The 24,308-nt window shown below is 40.5% G+C and overlaps 1 long non-coding RNA gene across 1 annotated transcript in view; it reads right to left on the bottom strand.

Annotated features, from left to right (window-relative positions):
• Positions 1–24,260, bottom strand: part of LOC112654672 (uncharacterized) — a 33,065-nt gene extending 8,805 nt beyond the window's left edge. Inside the window, exons 1-2 of the long non-coding RNA XR_004805115.2 lie at positions 19,107–24,260; positions 18,636–18,710 (exon numbers count right to left, since the gene is read on the bottom strand). This is a non-coding gene — a long non-coding RNA (uncharacterized LOC112654672). The remainder of the gene's footprint in view (positions 1–18,635; positions 18,711–19,106) is intronic.
• Positions 24,261–24,308: the final 48 nt, after the last annotated feature.

Below are 24,308 nucleotides of genomic sequence, written 5' to 3'. Positions count from 1 at the left end.
GATATATGGCTTGAAAATATTTTTTCCATTCCATAGATTGTCTTTTAACTTTGTGGATGGTTTCTTTTGCAGTGCAGAAGCTTTTCAGTTTGATGTAGTCCCACTTCCTTATTTTTTATTTTGCTGCTTATGCTTTAGGTGTCATGCCCCCAAAATCATTACCAAGACCCATGTCAAGGAGCTCTAGTCTTATGTGTTCTTTTAGGAGTTTCATGGTTTCAGGTCTTACACAGAAGTCTTTAATCCATATTGAGGTAATTTTTGTGAGTGGTGTAAGATATGGGTCCACGCTGGTTCTTCTACATGTAAATAAGCAATTATCCTAGCATCATTTATTGAAGAGACTGTGTTTTTTCCATTGAGTATTCTTGGTTCCTTTGCCAAATATTATTTGACCACACACACTTGGGTTTATTTCTGGTCTCATAATTCTGTTTCTTTGGTCTATTTTTCTCTGTGTGTGTGTGTGTGTATGTGTGTGTGTGTGTGTGTGTGTGTGTGTTTTATGCCAGTACATGCTGTTTTGATGACTACAGTTTATAGAATAGTTTGAAATCAGGAAGTGTGATCTCTTTTGCGTGGTTCTTCTTTCTCAGGACTTCTTTGGCTATTCAAGGTCTTTGTAGTTCCATATTCACTTAAGGAGTGATTTCCTTTTTTACTTCTATAAAAAAATGCCCTTGGAATCTTGATGGGGTTTGCACTGAATCTAGAGATGGCTTGTGGTAGCATTGACATTTTAACAATATTAATTCTTCCTATTTGTGAATATGCATCTTCTTTTCTTTCTTTCTTCAATGTCGTATAATTTTTAGAGTTAAATTTATTCCTAAGTATTTTATTGTTTTTGATGTTATTGTAAATTGGATCAGTTTCTTTATTTCTTTTTTAGAAAAGTAGTTCTTAGTGCATAGAAATGCTATAGATTTTTGTATGTTAATTTTCTGTCCTGCAACTTTACTAAATTCATTGGTTATATCTTGAAAGCTTTTTGGTTGAGTCTTTAGGATTTTCTAAATACAAAATCATGTCATTTGCAAAGAGAGACAATTTTACTTCTTCCTTTCCAATTCTGATAGTCTTTCTTTCTTTCTTTCTTTCTTTCTTTCTTTCTTTCTTTCCTTTTCTTTTCTTTCTTTCTTTCCTTTTCTTTTCTTTCTTTCTTTCTTTCTTTCTTTCTTTCTTTCTTTCTTTCTTTTTTTTCTTTCTTTCTTTCCTTTCTTTCATTCTTTCCCTCCCTCCCTCTCTGTCTCTCTCTTTCTTTCTTCCTCTTTCCTCCCCCCCCCCCCTTCTTCTTCCCTGATTACTCTAGCCAGGACTCCTAGTATTATGCTGAATACGAATGGTAAGAGTGGACATCTTGTATTTTTCTTGACCTTAGAGGAAAAACTTTTAATCTTTCATCATCAAGTATGATGTTAACTATGACCTTGTAATATATGGCCTTTATTATGTTGAGATATGTTCTTTATATGCTTAATTTGTTAAGAGCTTTTATCATAGATGCTGAATTTTGTCAAATGCTTTATCTGTGTCCATTGAGACAATCATATGATTCTTTCATTCTGTAATGTGATGTATCACATTATGTGGAACCATCCTTAAGTCCCAGGGATAAATCTTCCTTGGCTATGGTATATGTTCCTTTTAATTTGCTTGTGAATTTGGTTTGATAGTATTTTATTGAGAACTGCTACATCTATATTCATCAGACCAGTAGTTTTCTTTTCTAGTATGGTCCTTTTCTGATTTTTCTATCAGGATAATACAGGTCTCCTAAAATGAGTTTGGGACTGTTCCCACTTCAATTTTTTGGAAGAGTTAGGTTACTGCTATTACAATTTACGTGTTTCTTATATTGCATAACTTATAACAGATTATTATAATTATGGGTATTGTTACTACATTTGGTTTTGTTTTTAACTTTTATTTTCTTTTAAGATTTGGTTATTTGTACAGAAAGAGAGAGTACAAGCAGGGGGAGCAGCAGAGGGAGAGGGAGAAGCAGGCTCTCCACTGAGCAGGAAGCCTGACATGGGGCTGGATCCCAGGACCCTGGAATCCTGACCGGAGCTGAAGGCAGATGCTTAACTGACTGAGCCACCCAGGAACCCCTGTTTTTAACTTTTGTCGTAAAAGTAAATTATGCACCATTATTACCATATTGTAGAATCTAATATAATCATATAGTTATCATTATCAGTTAGTTGGGTACTACATTTCTATGTTTTTTATGATGTTAATTAGTGTTCTTTTACTTCCACTCAAAGAATTCCTTCTAGCTTTTCTTGTAAGGCAGATCTGGTGTAATGAACTCCCTCAGCATTTGTTTATTTGGGAAAGTCTTTATCCCTTCTTCATTTCTGAAGGATGGCTTTGCCAGGTATAGAATTCTTGGTTGACAGTTTTCTTTCAATATACATATTTTAAAGACTTTATTTATTTATTCGAGAGAGAGAGAGAGAGAGAGGAAGAGACACAGGCAGAGGGAGAAGCAGGGCCCATGCAGGGAGCCTGATGTGGGACTCGATCCTGGGACCCCAGGATCATACCCTGGGCTGAAGGCAGGCACTAAACTGCTGAGCCACCCAGGGATCCCCCTCTTCCAATATTTTGAATATGTCACCCCATTCTCTCCTGGCCCAAAAAGTTTCTGTTCAGAAACCCACCAATAATCTTATAGGGGTTCCCTTATACTTCTCTGTTCTGTTGCTGCTCTTAAAATTCTTTCTCTTTGACTTTTGACAATTTAATTATAATGTGACTTAGTGTAGCCCTATTTGGGGTCCTTTGGATCTCGCAGATCTGGATGTCCATCTTTGTCCCCAGGTTCAGGAAGTTCTTAGCCATTATTGCTTTAAATATACTTTCTGTCCCTTTCTCTTTCTGTTCTTCTTCTCCAATTCCTATTATATGAATATTGTTTCTTTTCATTGTGTCTTATAATTACTATAGGGCTTCTTTATTCTTTTTCTTTTTTTTTTCTTCTCTGACTAGGTAATTTTCAATGTCTTATTCTGCAGGTGACTGATTCTTTCTTAGGTATGGCTGAGTCTACTTTTGAAACTCTCTACAGAACTCTACTGAATTCTTCAGTTCAGTTATTGTATTTTTCAACTATAGAATTTGTTTTCTTTTGGTATTTGCTCTTTCATTGTCAAACTTGTTTTGTTTATTCATTGTTTTCCCAATTTTATTTAGTTGTCTGTGTTTTCTTGTAGTTCACTTCTTTAAGAAGGCTATTCTGAATTCTTTGTCTGAAATACATAGATCTCCATTTCTTCAGGATCAGTTATTAGAGATATCTTAGTTTCCTTTGGTGATGTCACATTTGCTTGCACAGCTGTATTTGTACTTTATCTGCACATCTGAGTAATCAGTCTCCTCTTCTAGACTTCACAGATTTGCTATGGCAAAGGTAGTTCTTCACTAGTCATCTCAGTTTGCATTTCTAGATGTGTTTGTTGGTAATGTCCATGGGAAGGTAGAACTGGCTATTTTGGTCTATTTTGGGACAAGGCAATTGTTGGAGCTCTAAGGACAGGGATGGGAGCATGTGTCCCTGGCTGAGAACAGTTGAATGGGACTGCTGGCTTGGTTCCCTACACAAGTGAGGATGTAGGATATGTTTCATAGTTGCTTGGATTCTCTGGTCAGATTTAACTATATTCAGGACTGGGAACTGTATTCAGTAGTAAGTAGGGCTATGAATTAATTTCCCTGCCCTGGCAGGGCAGTAGGACCTATATAACTCATTGTTTGGGGACCCAAATTAGGCCAGAGTGTGCACTGAATTCCCTGAGGCCAGCCGAAACTGCTTGTTTTGTTCTGCATGGGATGTACTCTCTGTATGTAAGGCTGATGAATGGGCTAAGGCCCTTCCACGTACTCTGGTTAGGTTCCCTGCTTAGACAGGCTGAAGGCTGTAGTCATTGTGTGGGGCTAGGAATTAGCTTCCCTGCCAAGGAGCAGTGGGAGAAGGAGCTCTAATCTGGCAAAGCTTTTTGTTGTCTTAACACAGACAACCCACACCCCAATTTCCCTGACCAAATGGGGCCATTGGCTTTGTTTTGCAAACTATAAGCTCTACCTACCTACCTCAAGTACCAGTGGGCTACATAGCTTCCAGGAGTTATCTACAAACCTTTCAGTCAGCTGGGGCCAAAGACACTCTCCACAGTGATATTGAAAGAGTTTTTATGCACCTTATGGAGTCTTGAACTACCTGAATATTATTGTTATTCTTTTTTGCTAATGGACAATCACTCTGATTTAGCTCACAAAACATTGAGAAATCAGCATGAGAACTACTTGGTTATACCAGTCTTGAAGTTTTTCTGTGCAGTGAATCTGAGAGCCTGATGATATTTATTCATTACATTTTTAATGATATATCAGGTTACTATAGCAATCCTTGTTCCCTGGAAACTTCTTTCTTGCAACACACATTTATTGTATGCCACATTAACAGTCTGATCCCATTGTTCGAGCTGTCTCATTAACTCAAGTAATCTGAAGCTATTTCAAAATGTTAACCAGTAACAACATATAGAAAACATGGTTATTTAGAAATAACATTTATTTAAGGAAAGAGCCCACCTTCAAATCATCCTTTTCCATGAAGTTTGCCTTGATGCTGCAAATAATCATTTTTATTAAATCTAGAATACTTAGGGGTTTATGTCATTCATGAAATCATAATTTATGATTAAATATATATTCCTTCTTATCAATTATTTTATATGGTCTTGTATCCCTACATATGTTAGAGTTTCTATAGATTAGAAGCTGTTACAGGTTGAATTGTGCACCCCCAAAAGATAGTGAAGCCTAATTCCTCACTGTGAATGTAACCTTATTTGGGGATAGGATGTTGGCAGATGATCACATTATGATGAGGTCATTAGAGTGAGCACTAATCCAATATGACAATGTCCTTACAAAAATAGGAGGAGCTAGATGCAAGACAGACCTGTGCAGAGGGATGATGATGTGGATACACAGGAGGAATGTCATGTGACAATGAAAACAGAGATTAGATAATGCTTCTACAAGCCAAAAACCACCAAAGATTGCCAGCAAACCACCAGAGGCCTGGAGCAGATCCTTTCCTCATGGCTCTTAGAAGGAATCAACCTTGTCAATACCTTGATCTTAGACTTCTTGCCCCTAGAATTGTGACAATAAATTGCTGTTGTTGAAGCCATCCAGTCTGTAGTACTTTGTTACAGCAGCCTCGGGAAACTAATACCAAAGGCAAGACTAATAACTTCTCAGTTTCTAACACAATAGCTTTCATTTTTATTCCGATGTAAAATAACTCATGAGCAGGAAGTGTTTTTTTCAATCATTCTCCCATTCATTTGTTCATGTATCTTTCAATAAATATTAACCATCATATCCATTGAGCAAGGCACAACACATAGGAATGAAGATCAGTAAAAGTCCTTTCTTCTAGTTTCCAGTAATAATAACTTCCTTGTATTTTCTGGTTGCTATCTAACAAAAATTATGTTAGATGCAGGGGGGCCTGGGTGGTTCAGTTGGTTAAGCTCTGACTCTTGATTTCAGTTCAAGTCATGATCTCATGGGTTGTGAGATCGAGCTTCTCACTGGGCTCAGTGCTCAGCAAGGGTCTGTTTGAGACTCTCTCTCTCTCTCAAATAAATCTTTTGAAAAATTTGTTAGGTGCTTTACCTGTACTTTTCCATTAAGTCTTCAAAACCAACCTGTTAATATAGATATTATTGCTCCTCGCTTTCAGGAAAAGACCAAACTCATTGAAGCTTAAAATGTTAGAGTAGGTTATCAAAGATCACAAATCCAGTAAGCAGCAGAGTTACTGGCATGTGAAGTCAGATCAGTCTGATTCCACTCCACATTTTTCTTCTACTCCATTCTACCTCTGGTAAGGTATTGGGGCTAGAGGAACAAGAGGACTCTAACACAAGGTACATATGTAGTAAGAGAGAGAAAGAAAGAAGCAAAGCACTATGGGTGTTCAGAGAAGGAAGACATGACAACTGTTCAGATGAATCAGGGAAAAAAAAAAACCAACACTGGGTGTTATTCTATATGTTGACAAATTGAACACCAATAAAAAATAAAAAATAATAAAAACTTCAAGGAGGCAGAGGAGGGATCCCTGAGTGGCTCAGCGGGTTTAGCGCTGATCATGCCTTAGCCCGGGGCATGATCCTGGAGTCCCAGGATCGAGTCCCATATCAGGTTCCCTGCATGGAGCCTGTGTCTCTGCCTGTGTCTCTGTCTCTGTCTGTGTCTCTGCCTCTCTCTCTCTCTCTCTTTCTCTGTATCTCTCATGAATAAATAAATAAAATCTTTAAAAAAAAAAAAATGGAGGCAGAGGAAAGGTCAGGGTGAGTAGCAAGAGAGAGGGAGTACTAAGTAGATGGATCAAGGGCCAGATTAAGGCAGGTCATCAGAGTTGAAAAGCAGCAATGTCAGGATGCTAGAGGCCATCAATATAGGTGTTGCTGTCAAGGAGGCCCTTGCACAAAGTAGGTTAAAGAAGAAACAGGTACTGAAGTCTCTGAGTTAGATTGGTATGTCCAAGGTGGATGTAATTTGTATCCACTTGTAAGAGAAAGTTTTTTGCTGAATGATAGTGACAAAACAAACATCCAGGAATCCCAGTGAGGAATAATATTGACGATTCTTCTTCCTAAACATCTGACTCAAGATAGAGAAAAGGATACCCCTCACTGGAGGCAGCTTCTAGGTAAATGATATTGTCACAGAAAAGACAGATTTTAATTAGGGGTGGGTGAAAGCAGTATTTGAGGCAAGGATGGGGGTAGAATTTAAATGGATAAGGATTCTATACATTATCATGGAAAAGGCTGGCTAAGGAGTGGAAGATTCAGGGTGGATTTGGGGAGGACCTCTATCATATTCCTGAGAAGACCATTTTCTACAGAATTATAAATTCAATAGTGAAATCTTCAATCCTGACTTAACATATGGTCAGTGGACAGTGATGAATGCCACATGCTGAGCTTTGGTATATTATAACAACAACAACAACAACATAATATTTTTTTTCTCTAGTTCCAAGCTGTGGTCTTCTTTATAAAGTCCTACATTTTGTTTCTTTTTTCTTCATTGCTGAAGCCCTGATGATGATTTTTTTAGTGCCTAATGAACCCGACTAAATAGAACTTTGCTTTGATTAATATAATTAAGATCTGAGGTACATTATACACTGGTCTCCCATCGCTCTGTCTTCTCTCCAGAATATGGGCATGATGAAAAGATTTGGAAGGAAACAAATGTTTCTGATACAAACATGTGAGATGATGTTTGATGACACTTGATGAGAAGAAGAAAAGTAGTGGTCCTACTTTCTGATCTAACATCAGAAGAGATAAAATATGTTAAGCCTATGAAATTACTGGGAGGAAGAAAATAATAATAAGAGAGCCAACAATTACAGAATCATAAGAGAATATAAACCCATATATGATGTCCACATAGGAAAGATCTTGGAAGAGTACTAAAAACAAACACAGACTGTAAGTCCCGAGGGCAGAACAATACCGTCTCTGGCATCTCCCTTTCCAGAATACAATTGTGTTGGCCCATCCTAGGGACAAGCAGAAAGGGGGGGACAAATGCTTTTAGGGAAGCACAGAAAGATAGATTATTCCTGAACAGGCTTGAAATTAGAGTGTATTTAGCATCAAAGGACCTAAAGTCTGCTGTCTGAGATAAGAAGGTACATTCCACTTCACTAGAGTTTAGAACCACTTAAGAGACAGAAGAGATGGGGACATCAGGCAGATGATGACCACAGTGTGAACTTTACTGTCCTGTGGAAAACACAGATTAGGTGTGCAGAAACAATGGGCTTCCTAATTTGAAGCCAGTGATTATAAAAATCATGCCTCTGTCACAGGCAGCCCTGCTACCGTAGGCTTCCTATCTTCAACATGGAAGGATAGAGTAGAAGGTGCACCCCCTGGCTCAGAAAGGAAAAGAACAGAGAAGGCTCTTCACAGTACATCCTGTGCTTGCTCCTGCAGTTCCAGTCACACAGTTCATTCTTCTACCTCTGGGAAGAAGTAAGGCAAGAAGCAGAAAAGATAGGAAGAAATTCTGTGATGCCCTTCTCCATGGAAACATGAAGTGAGGCGAAAAAAAGGTTCCTATCTGAATACCCTACCACTAAACTCTGGTACACTCTAAACTACCCAGAAGTTGACTCTGTGTCTTAGTTGGTCCAGCTGCTATAACGAAATACCACAGACCAGGTGGCTTAAACAACAAACATTTGCTTCTCACAATTCTGAAGGCTGGGAGGTCCAAGGTCAAGATGCCAACAGATCCAGTACCTGGTGAAGGCTCTACCTGTTTTGCAGATGACTACCTTCTTGCTGTGTCCTCCTGTGGTAGAGAGAGCTCTAGTCTCTTCCCCTTAGAGGGACACTAACCCCGTCATGCGGGTTCCACCCTCTCATGACTTCATGTAAACCTAACTACCTCCCAATGGCCCCATCCCCTAAAACCATCAGGTTGAGGGTTTAGAGTTTTAAGGTATGAATTTGGGGGGAGACACAAATCTTCAGTCCAGAATATCCAGGGAAGATCTGAACTCTTATTGTCTTGGTGGCTCTCCTTACAGGAAGCAATCTGAACTTAAGCAACAATGAGAAACACTCCCAGGGCAGCAGGGGAGATAAGAACAGGAAGGGTAGCATCATTTCTACAAGCATGTGCAAAAAGGCATTGCAGGATATTTTGTACCACTATGCTATTTTTTTTCTGTCACAGGGTTTTAAAAATAAATTAGGTGCCAATATTTAAAAACCAGGATATTGCACTTAAAGTGTTGGATTACTCTCTTCTCTTAAAACACTGGGTAGCCAGGCTTCCCTAAGCCCCTATTCTAGCAATCCACCTGGGCAGATTGTTTTTGGCCTCTCACTTCTGCCTCTGACCCACTTGCTTGACTCATTACTGTGTTCATCTGGCCCTTGGAGGAATTTTGGTTAATAATATTTCTCCAAGTTATAAATAGATTGCTTGTCTTGGCCTTGGATTCCTGAAGAAAGTATGAAACAAGAGAATTAAGAAGAGGAGCACTTAGCTAACTCAGTCAGTAGACACGTGAGTCCTGATCTCAGGGTCTTGAGTTTGAGCTCCATGTTGAGCATGGAGCCTACATAAAAAGGAAAGTCAAGAAGCAGCAAAATTAGATGGGGAAAAAGGGTGAAAGGAAAAATTGCAATATGCATATTAGAAACCGGCACACTTAGAGGAACCTGGGAAAAAGTAGCAATGAAAGGAAAAGGTAAGTGGCAGCTAGGCAGTCAAGACTTGGTTGTAAGGCAAGAAAATCAAAGATGTGGGGCTGCTAGACAAGTGACAAAAGGCAGCCAGGGAAGAGGGATGCTGAGAAAACCAAAACACTGCAGTCAGCCAAGAATAATATTACTTTGAAAATCACTAACCTTCTGGCCAGCTAGTCTTGCAAAGACAATGTTCTCCATAACCAACTACAGTGTAAAGTATTACTATGATCAAAGACAATTCAGACAGACAAAGTGCAAGGCAGAGGGAGAAGGGGAGACAGACTGTGACAGAAATTTACCTCATATCTGAGACAGATGTGTGTGCCCCTGCCAAGTCCACTTTTTGCTGTTAGTGAGAAACTGAACCACAGGAGTAAATTAAACACACAAAGCAGCTCCACATCTCTTGCTTGGATTTAACTACTTCCTCTGCATTTGTTCGACAGCAAAATCGAAAAGTATAACTTCTATATCTCTGAAGCCTGATCAAAATGGCCAATTATATTGCTCAAAAGTTATTTATCCAAGACCATGGTCTGCATTTCAGTGTCTTTCCACCAGATGGTGGTGGGCTATACAACAGTGCTTACACTTGACTGTAAAACACAGGGGTTGGAGTGAGAGCTAGAGTTGAGTAGATATTCTGGGCCCCACCTGCAAACATACTGACACAGGCTTGAACTCAAAGACCCCTATATCCCACAGGAGTGGTAAGCACCATATTCCCTGACATGTAAGTCATGCAGAGTTAAGATGCATGCTTATTTTACAAAGAAATATTTTTGCGGAAAAAATGTCAGTATTTTTATCAGATATATGTCAATAATGATTTTTAGGTCGTTTTGTATGGAAAATATATTTTCAAACTTCTAAGTAGGCTGCATATCAAAATATAGTAAGAAAATAATTCATAGTGAATTAGTAGGCTGTTAACTGGAAAAAAAAAATCCCACAGCTAAAATAGAAAAATATTGGCATTAGTATACACTGGCACCTATCAAGGGTAATCATTATAATAAATTATAAATCTCTAATGATAGGAGAATGACACAAAATCTTATCAGCATTATCATTTGTGCCTTATTATCTTTGTTCAAAAAAATGACCAGTAAGACGTGTTTTGTTAGGTGTTCCAGTTCATTTATCCACAATGTACATTTTCTATATGTAATTCATGTTCAGTGGCTATATTGATATTTGGAGATTCTGTTTTGGGAGGTGGAAAAGGACATTAACATGCACCAGCAAATATAGTCAGGAAGCTATTATAATATAGTTTAAAAGTGTCCTCATTAACAGCCAAAGACTTTGTGAAATTAGATGAAGTGTGTACAGCTCCCCCAGTAAGAAAGATGTGGAGAACTTGGGGCAGGAAATACAGATTTGGGTGTTAGCATGTAGAAAAAAAGTAGAAGTGGAAGGGATTGCCCAGCGAGAAGAGGTAAAATGAGAAGAAAATATATAGGATAGGGAATTCTGAGTCTCTCTTTTTCTCTTTTCCTTTTATCAGAATTCATGGTGTTGGCCTCTTGGCTCTTTTGGTTTTGTGAAAGTTGGAGTTTATGCCTGATGATAAATGTATATACTAGGACGATAGATCAAACCAATGAACTGCTGCAGAACTCCTGCAATATTATACTGAAGGCTCTGATAAAGTCTGCAGGATTTAGAATTAGGGCAGAGTTAGTAGAGACCTCATTACACAATGCAATTTGCAAGACTCAATTGAAAAAGTGAATTAATACAGGGGATCATAAAAATGATATATATTTAACGCCAAAGTTTTATTTTAATCAAATTTTTAGGTAAAGTCAAAGCTTTTTCTTCAAGCGTGGGTCTGCTGAATGGAATTTCTTTTATTACTTTTTCCCAAAATTTTACCTTTTTTTTAATCTGCTCCCAATTTAATAGCTATTCTTTAGTGACTCACCTTTCTTTAGCTCTTCTAAAGCAATTTAATTTTTGTAAAAATAACAACTCCTGTCTTCTCTCTCTCTCTCTCTCTCTCATATTTCATCAGTTTTACATAACATTTAATTAAATTATACCCAGTTTGGGAACAAATACAAGTGTCTTTTAGTAAATGCACAAAGTATTTGGTAGGAGTGGAAGTGCCCAGGCAAACCTGGTGAGTCAGCTAAAAGGGTTTCTGTTGGCCAGAACTCTAACTCACATCAGATATTTTAAATACATTTCAACAGAAATAGAAAAGTACCATTTCCAAAGGTGAAACATGAAGTAATTTTTCTCCACATTGAAATTTTCCTTTGAAATTCAATAGCTGTAAGACACCCAATATTTAATTGAAATTTCTCAGCCATGCTGAAAGTCTGTCTGAAATGTTAGCCTCTCCATCAAGCCTTTCCTGATGCTCTAAATTGCTCGTGCTCTCTCCATCTTAGGAACCCCTTCAGCGATGTTTTTAGACCTTACTTATGAGACGTATCTCATTTTACTTTACAGTGTGGACAGTTACAAACTGATCTTCTCTCCCTTTATATGATATCAACTACCTGGTAAAATAAACTACACCTCTCTCATTATATATTTTCCAAATCAAAGCACATTGCACAACATGGGCCCTTGTATGCTTTAAGTGGCACTGAAATGTGTATGTGCATTTGTGCATTTGTGTGTAGTGAGGCAGAGGCAGGGGAAATGAAGACCAAAGAAAGTTCATAAATGCCCAACCTCTCATAAGAAAAGGGTGTAGTCAAGAAGTGCATACTCACTTCTTTTCACAACTCTCTACATTGTTCTAGTACAGTGTTCACCAGCTACCTCTTCTAGTAGATATCTCAGCAGTAGCAACAATATTTTATCATCTTTATAACCTAGTGTCTGCTATAGAGACTGGCATCCAGTACATGCTAAGTAATGATTATTGAATAAGTAAATATGAAAGGCTGAATGGAAAGCCTTTTAAAGATTCAAGGAGAGTAGGGCATGAAAAGGATACAAAACTACCAGTAAGGAAAGTGAATTTGACCCTTACCTTGACTGTATAAGGTATATTCAAATGACTAGTACTTTTTTTTTCCACAAAAGGTATAGAATGTTACTAAATTCTAGGTTCAGAGAGGTCTTTAGAAATTAGCTTATTCCATTTTAAAGGTGAGTTGACAGATTGGCCCAACATCACATCAGCTAGTCATCAGAATAAGACCAAAGTAATTGTAAGTTCTTTTGGCTATACCAATTCCAATTATCTTCTGAAAAAGATGGATTCTATAAATGAAAAGTCTTTGGCAATCAGAATCACTGATAGGGGTTGGAGTAGACCATGCAACAAAAAGGTGCGGAGCAGTAGAGAGAGCAGAATAGTGTTTCCAACATGATTCTCACATTGCCCACTCTGCTGACTCTAATTGCTTTTCTGTCTTGCTAGAAAGTGGCAGAGTTAGGGGTCAGAGTCAAGTCTTCTCAGCTTTAAACCAGAGTTCAGGTGTCTTTAAAAAGAAAACCACTATTCATACATATACCTTTAAAAAGTTCTGGAAATCAGTTAACAACAAAACCAAAATGGAACCTCCATGGAATAATCAACACCACGTTCCTTTGTCAGTAAATCTTCCAGCAACAGAATTATAAAAATAAAAGTCACATGAAAGATAAAATATCAAAAATATTTAATATGAATAAGAAATTTTTACCACAGCCCAGAAACTTAAATATTTAAATGGGAGTGGGGGATAGAACAGACTGTTTTATGAAAACTACAGCTTAACAATAAAAAAGGGAAAATTATGATGAACTAGATCAAAAGCTAGTTTCTGGCTTTTTAACTTTTATTTATTTTTTATTTTTATTTTTTTAAAGATTTTATTTATTTATTCATGAGAAACAGAGAGAGAAAGAGAGAGAGAGACAGACAGACAGAGAGAGAGAGGCAGAGACACAGGCAGAGGGAGAAGCAGGCCCCATGCAGGGAGCCCGATGTGGGACTCGATCCCAGGTCTCCAGGATCACCCCCTGGGCCTAAGGCAGGTGCTAAACCGCTAAGCCACCCAGAGATCTCCGAGCTTTTTAACTTTTAAAATCATCCTCTGGGACTGAGAAAAAGGAATGACTCTCTTTGGAGGATGGGAGATACCTGGTTGTTGAAGAAGTCATAACATTTTGGGGCACCTCGGTGGCTCAGAGGTCGAGCATCTGCCTTTGGCTCAGGGTGTGATCCCGGGTTCTTTGGATCGAGTCTCACATTAGGCTCTCCACAGGGAGCCTGCCTCTCCCTCTTGCCCCTCTCTCTGGGTTTCTCATGAATCAATAAATAAAATCCTAACAACAACAAAAAGAAGTCATAACATTTTGATTTTAGTTTTCAACACCAAGAAGCCATTTTAAAATGGTAAAATGGGAGGACTCCCCAAGACGGAGATTTTAAGCTCCTTTTATAAGATTTCCCTGCAAAGCAGATGTCAATTCAATTGGCTGCCTGTTTCTGAAGAACCTGCTGGTTTCCAGATGATTAGATCTAAAAGGGTCTGGCACATAGTAGGCATCATACATATAAGTCAACTAAACAAACAAGTATCACATGTCAAGAAAGGCTTGCGATTCGGAGAGAGTGAATGTTGCTTTTTTTGAGGGGCGGGAGGTTGTCAGCAGCTCTTATCAGGAGAAATCCTCCTACAAGGGATAGCTTGTGAGCTCCAGGAACCCTTCCCTAGCTGGATGTTTACAGCTAATGCCAAAGGTTTAACTCTTTCTTAAACAGATAGGTCACTTGACCTCATTTTCTACCCCAAGCCCGGTGCTGACATCCATTCTCCAAGGCAAACCATAAGTACCCAGCTAATCAGCAGCCCAAAGACCTACTTGTGGAAGCTGAAGGATAAAAGGAGGAATGCCCCGCCATGGGGAGGGAAGGGAGAACTGAAATAGACAGTAAGTTCGGTTTAATGATGCCACCAGAAACTGGGAAAACAAGAATGAGTACACCCTAGAACCAGAGTAGTCTACCATTTATGGAGGCAGACTCACAGTCAGGTTTAATATAATATCACAGATTTTATGATGGAAACCTATCTAGGATCAATGAGTAGTGAGAGCAGAGGGATTTAGTTACTGGTTCAGGGGAAGCTTGCTGAGCAGTTGGAAGCCACGTAAAAATGAGTGCAAGCACTGACATGCAAGGCAAAGCCTTGGAAGGTGACAAGTTAACATTTTGAGATCATGCCAATAAAAAAAAAAAAAACCACATCTTGACTAAAGACTGGTACAAACCCAATGTCTGCTCTGGTTAAGTATCTATAGCCCAATGTAGTTAGAATCATAGCATAATAGCACAGACTCATTTCGTGAAAAGAGCAGATCTTGCATGATGAAAGGTTAAGTGTCTCAATGTCATATGGATTTTCTTGAACCTTTACCTCATTTTCTAGAGGAATCCATCCTACTGAGTTTGTTTAGAACTATCATATGTTGGTACAGACACAAGGCCTTTCGAATTCATCTATCCATTCGTTAGTTAGTAGAGGTTTCCCTTGTCCAAAATTTTAGCTTTTTTTTTAATAATAGGAATACTCCTATTCTTTTTTTTTTTAAGATCTTATTTATTTATTCATGACAGAGAGAGAAAGAGAGAGAGAGAGAGAGAGAGGCAGAGACATAGGCAGAGGGAGAAGCAGGCTCCATGCTGGGAGCCCAGCTTGGGACTCGATCCCGGGTCTCCAGGACCACACCCCGGCCAAAGGCGGCGCTGAGCCACCCGGGCTGCCCAAATTTTAGCTTCTTTAAAAACTAACAGGTTTAATGGGGCACCGGGTGGCTCAGTCAGTTAAGCATCTGACTCTTGGTTTGGGCTGGGGTCAGGATCTCCGGGGCGTGACACGGGGCGGGCATCCGGCTCTGTGCTCAGCGGGGAGTCTGCTTGATTCTCTCTCTCCCTCTCTCCACCCGTCTCCCTCTGCCTTTCTCCTTCGCGCTCTCTCTCTCTCAAATACATAAATAAGCCTTTTAATAAACGAGCAAACAAAGCAGGTCTCATCCGTCACAGAAGGGAGCCTGCGGTTGTGCCGAGGCGGACGAGCCGCGGAGGGATCCGCCAGCGCAGACTCGGGGTGCAGGGAGGCAGCCCAGGTGCCCGCCGCTGCCGGGGGTGGAGGCCGTGCCCAGGTCGCCGCGCCGCCGGGCCGCCCGCGGGGCTGGCTCCGCTTTCCTCTCCCGTCGCCCCACTTCTGCCCGGGAGGCAGGTTGAGGGCGGGCTCGGGCAGGGGGCCCCGGAGCGTGTGCGGGGCGTGGGGCGAGCGGCGGCGCCCGGGGCTGGCCGCGCTGAAGCCGCAAGACCCGCGGTGCCGCGCCCGGGCCGAGGGTCGCAGCTGCTCCAGGCCGGCAGAGCCGCGGCCTCGGCGCGTCAGGCTGAGTCCGGGGTCCCCGGCCACTGCGGAGCCGCAGCGCGCCAAGGCCAGAGTCCTCGCGGCCGCGGGAACCCGGGCAAGTGCAAGCCTGGCTTCCCGCGCTGAAGTCCCGGGAGCCGCGGGCAAGCGCTGACCGTGCCCCCGCGGAGGCTTCCCGCGCAGTCAGCCCTACAGTGACTTCCTTTCCTAGACCTCCGCGTTCAAATTCAGCAAGCAACTGCCGGACACCTAACGTTTCCTGGACCTGGCTGCGTGCTTCACACGCAAACTGGTGTCTGCTCTCCGGCTGCTGTGCCAAACTGCATCTTCTTTTCCACGAAGTCATAATGATAATGTATGTACACGTGCGTTACCGAGTTATAGTCTGCCCATAAAACTTTTAATCTGCTTAAGGGGGGAGCTTCCATCCTGGAGCCCTCCGGAGACCCGTTCACTGGGAGAGAAACAAAATACAAGCACCAGCACTTAGCAACACCAGAAGAAAGGAAAGGGGGCCGGGGAGCTACACACCTGCTCTAACATTCTTACAGAGGAAAAATAAATGTAAGAGTGGAAAGGAACTTAGAATAATCCACCTCGAGTCACTTATTTGACAGAAGACGATTTTGAGAACCTGAGACGCTAGGCAATTGCCCCAAATTATACACGTAGGCATCCCTTTCTTAACAGACTTTTGCATCACATCTTTGGGGTTAATCTCCCAGAATAGTGCCACAGGAAAATAAATGTCCCATTCTTCCCCCCACCCCTCCCACGATAACAAAGAAAAAAAACCCCAAAACCCTCAACATCGAATCTCAGCTCACTGCTCACCACTCCACCTGCCTGGCTCAGCACCAATGCTCAGCATCATCGGCAGAATAAATCCTTTTCCACTCTGTGTTAGCTTGGCTGCTATCGCGGTCAGCTCAGGCTGCTGTAACAGGACATCATAGGCTGGGTGGCTTAAACAACAAACATTAATTTCTCACTGTTCTGGAGGCTGAGAGGTGCCAAGATCAAGGCCCTGACAGTTCCAGCATGTGGGTGGTGGAGGCCCCCTTCTTGGTCTGCAGATGCCTGCCTTCTTATTGTATCCACGTTACAGAGAAGGAGGGGAAACACGCACCTTCCGGTCTCTTTTCATCGGGGCATTAATCCACCATGAGGGCTTCACTCTTATGACTTTACCTCCCAAAGGCCCATCATACCACAGATAACAGTGTCAGCATACAAACTCTGGGAGAACACAAGCATTCACTCCACACCACATACATAGGCTAGGTCTTTTCTGATCAAATATCATATACAAATATTGGCCAGGTGCACTCTCCCTCTGTAAGGCTGGATGGTTTAGCCCTCCCCCCCCCCAAAAAAAAGATATATTCATGTCCTACTCCTCAGAATCTGTGCATGTTACCTTACTTGAACAAGGGGTCTTTGCAGGTCTAATTATGTTAAGGATCTTGAAACGAGGAAACCATCCTGGAATATCTGGGTGGGCCCTAAATCAAGACAAGTGTTATTATAAAGACACACAGAGGGGAAGCCAAATGAGGGGTGAAGGCGATATGAAGATGCAGGCAGCATTGAAAGTAATGTGGCCACAAGTCAGAGAATGTCAACAGCCACCAGAAGCTGGAAGAGGCAAAGAGCAGATTCTCCCTTGGAGCCTTCAGAAGGAATGTAGCCCTGTCAATGCCTTGATTTCAGACTTTGGGTCTCCAGAACTGTGAGAGAAAAAATTTCTGTGTTCTAAGACATCAGTTTGTAGAAATTTGTTACAGCAATCCTAGGAAACAAATACAGCCGCCTCCACCTGAGAAACCTAATCCTTCTACCTCAGCCATGTCTCCTGCTCCAAAATGCCTATGAATCTGGTCATTTCAACACTGGTGTGGAAATTAAATACCATGGAACTCACTGGAAATACTTTTAACATATATTTTTTTAGATTTCTTTTTCTAAAACAAATTAAGTGCTTTAGGATGAAATTAGATATCCCAGCTTTGTTGCAAAGGAAGACTGAAGTCAGAAGTTCCCTAATTTTAGATTTAGAGGCTCCTTCCAACTCTGCTCTCTTACTCAGGGTCCTGTAAAATTCCACACAAGAATAGATATGATAAAGCAGTAAATGAACCCAACCTAGTTCCTTGCTGCACAAGCAGCTGCCTTGTCCAGGCCTTCGTTATTAATTCGATTGTAGATGTCTTGCTGTCTTGCTGTCTCGACTTCTCCAAACTCCAATCCGATGTTTCTGAAGTGCTTTCCTAAACCACTGTGTCTGTGACACTGTACGAAATATGTTGTGGAGCAATGCACATATATCCAAGAATGGAGCAAGGCATGTTGATTTTTCCATTTTCTCTCTGTGCCACACACACACACACACACACACACACACACACACACTTTCTCCCTCTTTAAGTGGGGGCTATGACCCAAACTGCTCTAATCTGTGCTTGAAAGCAGCAAAGCCACACCTCATACTGATGCCAGGATCACCTTTCTAAAATACAGATTTCACCATTTTATTCCCCTAATTAAAATCCTCCAATGGTCCCAATCACCTTCATTTATTCCAACTATACTTTTTTCATTGAGAATCTACAAAGGCCACTCAACAATAATTGAGGGTTAAGAGGTATAAACACATAGCCCATAATACAGAGAGATATATGAACCACCAAAGCTTTAGCTCTTGCTTTCCCCTCTCAAGCAGCTAACCTCTCATACCCAGTATGGCTCTCATGCACTTGAATATTAATTCACTTATGTTTCAGGAGGCAAACTGTCTCATTTAATTCTTCCTTCTTTCCTTCTCCACCTGTTCCTTCATCAGTCTTTCCATCATCCACCAATACTTAACCTCCTTCAGTGTCGACTAAGTACTGTGAGCCCTTGGGGAGCTTGCCGTCTAACTCAGAAACCCTCCTCAGACCCTCCTGGTCATCCTCTCCTCAAAGCACAGGGAGAGTGCACTTACCACCACAATGGATGATGCACATCTCTAACTCCTCCAAGCCTGAGCCCCAGAGGTTTCTTTTTTCTCTGTCAATTACTAAAAAAAAAAAAAAAAAAGGTATATTGAAGTCTCCATCTATAGTAGTGGATTGGTCTATTTCTCCTTACAGTTCCATCATCTTTTGACTCTGTCTCCCCACTATCAACACTGCCCAGCCCAGAGAAAGGCTTGAGGAAGAAATGAAGGAGGGAAGGATGGAGGAGAAGAAAAATAAAAATGAGTTCTCAACAGAACAACAAAACTGGCTTCTTTTATTTAAAAAGGGGGGGGCAGAAAGATTGCAATGCTAATGGAGAGAGATTTAAAAAAAAAAAAAAAAAGGAAGGCAGTGGGAGGGGGAAACAGATGTCCCAGCCCTTTCAAACCTAGACTAGAGGTAAACCCAGAAAGAATTTCAATTTATATGAGGCAATAGACCATTCAAATCCCTACCCCACAATCCAAAGCCTTGAGCAGGCACCATGAAATGTGCTTTCTCTCTTCTGGAAGCCATGCTCATAAATTCACCGTTTCTCAGTCGCATTCCATTGAAACAATTGCTGCCCCCACTTGATGGAATCAAGGACCTGAATCATGTTGAAACTCAGCTGAAAGTAAATTTTGGAGTTTTAGAGTGTATAATGATATCTACAGTTCCTACTCTGATTACAGGAAGTGCCACATTAGCACTTTAGGAAAGAAAAGATCCACACTCTACTTAAATTTTGCCAGTGTCATAAAGAATGCTTAAGGCTCTATAATACGGACTACTACTGTTTCACAGAAAAAATTCGCATTTGTTTTGCACTGGAAAACCACAAATGGATTCCTTTCATCGCACAGTCACGGGGGATCACTTGAGAACAGGAAGATGGCTTTATTGAGACCCAATATGGGGGACCTCACTTAAGAGTTCTTTCGACATAGGGAATAGAGATCTCTACATTCTGCCAACAGGTCTGTTAGCAGGCTGAGCCTGGAGAGGTAATCAAACAGTACCTGAGTCTAAGGTTTCCAGACAGACTCCCTATAAATTACCTGAATATATCTTCATACAGTATTAGCTCTTTTTTGCCTCCACCTCTAAATTAACAAGTCACTATCAATTTTGGGCCTTTATACCTAGGATTCCCATTAAAGACCAGATCTTTTTTCATGTAAAAAGGAACATCAGTAGACTACTCCCCTGGCTGGTGAGGTCTAGCAGCCTGGTCTTCTCCATAGTTTCAACTGTTAGATTCACTTTACTCTTTAGATGAGAATTTTCAATGCCTTTGAAAAATACTTGGGAGAAATTCAAGGTCAGGCACAGGGGCTTAAAACATTCATCTTGATGAGGTACAAAACCCTCTATTGTTATTGGCAGAGCAAGAAGATGACCCTTTTGACAAAAGTTATGTAATCAGTTTTGTCTGCCCAACAGAAAGAAAAATATCCATTTGTGTAACTATGTGGATATTCCTTGTCAGGGGAAATAATGCTTGAGTTAACTGTCCATTTTCAACTTGAAACATCTTTGTTCATCATGGTCATAGTGACCTCCCTATGGCCAGACATTTGCTTGAATTAGCTCTCATCAGTTAATATTTTTCTATTTTTTTAATCCAGATTACTTATTTCTGAATCTATTTTTTCCTTTCAATTTTAGTCTCTTTCTCCTAAAACATGACTCTTTTAGCATACCTAATTTCTTTTTTTGTCTAACATTCAATAAAACAGTCAAAAAGCATTGCAAGCAAGTGCTACAGGGCTAGGGAAAAGGACAAACAAAATTCAGGCCCTGTTCCTTACCCTTGAAAAATAATGGAGGAGCCATGAAACCCATGCATGGTAACAATGAGAAAATATTTTGATCCAGATCACAAAAGTAATTGCAAATTAAAGAAAAAAAAAGCTACAAATTGTGCCTTTTCAAGGGTCCAAATACAATAATAAATGGGACATATGTAAGAATTTTCAGAGACTGCTTCCTGGAAGAAATAAGAACTGTGTGTGTGTGTGTGTGTGTGTGTGTGTGTGTGTGTGTGTAGGAGCATCATTTCATCTGTTTTGGGTAGTAGCTTCCTTTATTTGCCAAAAGTACATTAATTTTATTTATCTTGACATTTATTCCCCTCCATTTGCAATCAGAACTCTTAATCCTAAAAGAGAAATAGAAAATGCCTTATTTTCCATCTGCTCTGTCTTTTCTATTTCCTATTATATTCATATCATTTCTTAACTATTTAATCTGATGATCTTACATTACTGTTGAATATTCATATTTTAGTCTCAGTGTGTCATTCATTACCACTCGCATTTCATCCTTTCAGAATCATTCTGTTTCTTTCCTTCAAGTTTATTCATTACCTCCCATCTTGATGTCTGTGATTCACTCATGTTGGTCTTCTGACATCCTGTCTCAAAACATGATTGAAACCCTCTTTAAAAGCTTGAATCTCAAATAATGTATTCCCTTACTCCATCAACTCCACTGATTTCTGGTTCATCTCTTCCTCACATTTAAATGGTTGACTCATTTCTCCGACTACTTTATAAACCTTTAACTAACATTATCTACTTCTTGCACAAAATTACATGTATTTTCATCTCTTTGCGAAGCCTGTTTTCTAATTGGTTTCGTTTATTTAGCTTATCTCTCCAATTTTCTTCTTTTATAGTCATTTTTCATAACTCTCCTTATTGTGCCACTTTTAATCACAGAAATGCACCTTGGTTTAAATGGCCTGAAGATAAATATTGAATATGCATATGTGAACAGTCTAAACTTGATTACCTAATGGTTTGGGTGAGGATGAAAGGAACATGAAAATAAATAGTCACCAGCCAGATTTAAATACATGACAGGATTTGGCATTTATACTCCCTTTTCCAGTACCTCCTATAGTCCCTCATCCCTGATCTCTCTCAAGGCTAGAAACGGAAAAGTAATCCGAGATGCATTTTTCTCCCTGGTCCAAATGTTACTTTTCATTTGTCCATTTATAGATCAGAAGTTGGGTTCTGAGCAAAGACAAGGGCAGTTTAAGGTTCTCCATCAATGCCTTTTCACGTTATACAATTTCCCAATCATTTCCATGATGATCACTTTATTTAATCCACTAATACTCATAAATGGTGTCGATACAACAGTGAGGCGTCATAAAACAAAAAAATAAAATTAGTTGCCTGGTGAAATTGTGCATATGATTTGTTAATATCATTTCTTAAAACCCTAAGCCACCTTTTGGTACCACTGAGCAGATCTCAATCAAGAATACACAATAGGATTCTGTCCAGAATGTGGAACCATCAGTAAGGTTGACGTCTTCTCCATTCATACTCTAGCTTACACCAAGGCAGGCACGATGAAAGTGAAAGGCTCATTTTTCTTCATTTAAACGGTTGGCAGATCTTCTCTTTATTTCTTTGGAGAAAGTTTCTCATAAGCAGGATACATCATATTCACAGAAAATGGATATTCCTACATCTGGTTCTGGGTTGTTTATAAATCAGAGATTAAGTGCCTCACTGCTTTGAAACCAAAGATGTCCCAGTATAGCCTGTAGGGCTTCTTCTTCATGTTAGTCCTTATTAACATTTATACCATTTGTTCTTTCAAGGCTCAGAGAACCCCGACTCAATCCAGCGCTCAATTATACACATTCTCTACCTGTGGGCTGCACCAGGATTTTACCGAAGGCCATAGCTGGGTATCTGACCTAGGAGGATCATTAGGAATTTGCATAAATTGTCTTAAGACCTGCATGCATTTGCTTAAATTATGACATCAAACCCAGTGCGGTTTTAGAATTAACACTGAATTCTGGTTATCTTCTGGGGACAAGTCTGTCTAAAAGTAGTCATTGACTCAAATGGCTAGCAGGAGGGTACAGATAGGTAACATAAATGAGTGGAGGAGGACAGTAGCTAAGTACAAAAGAAAGACAGGTGAAGACTTCGGTGGACGAAGAGCCAAGCTTCAGCAATAACTCCTGAGCCTAAGAACACACGTCTCTGAGCCACAGGCAGCTAGAGGACACAGGCCGACAGTACTTACTATATGGGTAGAGACTGCTCCTGAACTCCTACCACAAACACAGTGGTTCATTTGTAGGAGGAGGTTTCTCTACACATGCCTACTCCTCCCTCATGCTCACTCACCTATACTCACTTCAAGTCCCAAAAGCATTTTAAATGTCAATGGTTTGGAGAAGCAATTAGAGTTGGGTGGGTGCTTGATTCTGAGTGGTTAAGTGGTAAAGAGGAATTCACAGTGCAGGTCCTCTTCTTTGGGATCCCAGATTGGCCAAGATTGATGGAACAGATTCTCTCTTCAGTAGCACCCATGTCTCCCAAGGAAAGGATTGTAAGATAAAATAGAGGACCCCCACCTCAGTTTGAATTTCAGATTAATAGTATTTCTTTAGTTTGCTCCCAAATACTGCATGAGACATAGTAAAATACTAATTGCTGTTCAGTTGAAATTCAAATGTACCTGGTCATCCCGCATTTGACCTGCTGAATCTGGAGACCCTACCCAGGACCAGCGCTTCTTTCTCGGTGGTGCCTTCACTCCCAGGTCTTCCTAGCCTCATGTGATGCTACCGGGTAGATGGGGGCAATCACTGGCACAGTGGACTCTAGTATCAACTGTACTGCTCAGGTTCAAATCCTAGGCCCACATGGAAATTTTTTTAACTTCTATACACCTATGTTAATTTCCCAGTCTATAATAAAACAGGGATGATGGTGAAAACCTATTTTATGTATCTGTTTTTGGGAGGAAATGAGTCAATCCACACTAAAGTTTGGCACAGAGCAGACACTCGATAAATGCTGGCCACAGTGATTGCCACAGGTTGCCTCGTCCTGTACAGATGGTAATCTACCTGCTAATTAAAGTTGCATTTTAGTTAACGTTTAGAATTATTTTACTGGTGTGATAAACATGTGTTTAACATTTAGCAATGCTGGGGGAAAATATTATTTTAAATTCAAATTTGGAAAAGTGTAGTTTTAAATTTTGATACAAGGTTGAAGAAAATTCTTAAGGAAGGTTATATTAAGCTCACAGGATAGACTCTCAATTCTTCATTCGTCCCCCAGTCCTATTTATCTCTTTTTCCTCCCTATCGCTCTTCTTCAGCTTATCAGAAGGAAATGTAGGAGCAGCAAACAGTCACTTGTTTTATTCACTAGACAGAGCAGGATGCTTTCTCCATCACAAATGATTTACTTGCCCTCTAGACACTTTCCCCACCCCCCTGAAACAGACACACACACAACCACCTGTCCCACCTCAGCACCCCACCCTGGAACTCTGTGTCTTAGGGCATTATTGTTCTCTTCTCAACTTAATAAGCTGAAAACACAGACAGAGCAGTTAAGAATCTGCTCAAGGGGGCACACAGGGAGCCAGCTGGGGAACTGAAATGAGACCATCCCACATCTTGGCTCCCCGCCCAGTGCTCTGTCCAACAGACCATAGTGGACACCTGGGTCTGCTGAATAGGAGCCCTGCAGTTGCCAGGGCAAAGGATGAAGCCAAAGTTGGAAAACTCTTACGATACTCCCCATGGCGATTAATCTGTTTGAAGGTCTGGGCTCTGAACCTTGGATTCCAGGTCTGCATTCCTTCATAAAACCTCATGTTTTGAAAGCCACAGTCAATGA

This window comes from Canis lupus, chromosome 15, assembly GCF_003254725.2.
Source record: "Canis lupus dingo isolate Sandy chromosome 15, ASM325472v2, whole genome shotgun sequence".
In the NCBI taxonomy this organism is placed as follows: domain Eukaryota; kingdom Metazoa; phylum Chordata; class Mammalia; order Carnivora; family Canidae; genus Canis; species Canis lupus.
This window is presented reverse-complemented; position numbering and strand designations above follow the sequence as displayed.